Below are 1,108 nucleotides of genomic sequence, written 5' to 3'. Positions count from 1 at the left end.
CACAGCCCAGGGTGCCCCAGGAGCTGCAGGAGCTCGTTCCACACCTCAGTCCTGTTCCTGCCGCTGTTCCAGCCTGGGCTGAGCGGGGAGAGGCACCAGGCCAGGGGATGCTGCAGCCTCTGCCCACCCCCAGCTCCTCCTTTGAAGCAGCAACACTCAGCAGAAGTGCAAATGAAGCACTCGTTCCTCAGCCCTTCCAGAGGTGTGGGTTTCTGTAGTTCAAAGAGGGAAGCACCTCTTTATCGCCTCCATCATTCCTGCTCTTTGTGCCGGTTCTCACTTTCCCAGTTACTGAGTCAGGAAGTTCCAATCACTTGAATTTCAACACCCAATCTTCGCAATTAAAAAAAGAAACAACGTGTTTTTAGATACTTTGGGTGCAATCATTAATCGTCATCATTGAAAAGATTTTCGCCTCCTGAATTTTGCCGTTCCTTAATTTGCATAGAAAAAATAATATGTGAAAGTAATTAAGATGAACAGAGGCTTAATTATCCTGCATGGCAGGGTCAAAGTGTCGCAATTAATGTTCATCCAAGGGTAATTAATTTCGAGAAGCTTTGAAAACTCCACTTCCTTTTTATTCCAGCGTGGTGCCTCCATTCTCACCGACCACCTGCTTCTCCTTGGAATTTCTGAGAAACTTCCACGTGATTGTGGCTGACATGAACTGGAGCAGGGCTTTTCCCCCTGCACAGGGACTTGTGTGTGTGCTTGCACAGATTTTACACTATTGCAGCTATCCTGTAATACAGAACAACTGCATCCCAGTGCATCCCAGTGCATCCCAGTGCATCCCAGTGCATCCCAGTGCATCCCAGTGCATCCCAGTGCATCCCAGTGCTGTCCCTGCATCCCAGTGCATCCCAGTGCCTGTCCCTGCATCCCAGTGCATCCCTCTGCATCCCAGTGCTGTCCCTGCATCCCAGTGCATCCCAGTGCTGTCCCTGCATCCCAGTGCTGTCCCTGCATCCCAGTGCATCCCAGTGCCTGTCCCTGCATCCCAGTGCATCCCTCTACAGCCTGGTGTGGCCTCTGGATTCCGCAGCCTCAGATTCCCCACACCTTTCTGCCCACCCAGAACAGCACAGCAGCGTCCAGGAGAGCC

General features: G+C 51.8%; 1 protein-coding gene across 1 annotated transcript in view; it reads right to left on the bottom strand.

Moving 5' to 3' along the window:
* Positions 1–1,108, bottom strand: part of RPTOR (regulatory associated protein of MTOR complex 1) — a 99,846-nt gene that overhangs the window by 6,837 nt on the left and 91,901 nt on the right. The window lies entirely within an intron of this gene.

This window comes from Parus major, chromosome 18 (genome assembly GCF_001522545.3).
Source record: "Parus major isolate Abel chromosome 18, Parus_major1.1, whole genome shotgun sequence".
Classification (NCBI taxonomy): domain Eukaryota; kingdom Metazoa; phylum Chordata; class Aves; order Passeriformes; family Paridae; genus Parus; species Parus major.
Note: the sequence above shows the minus strand (reverse complement) of the source record. Positions and strands in the feature narration are given on the sequence as shown.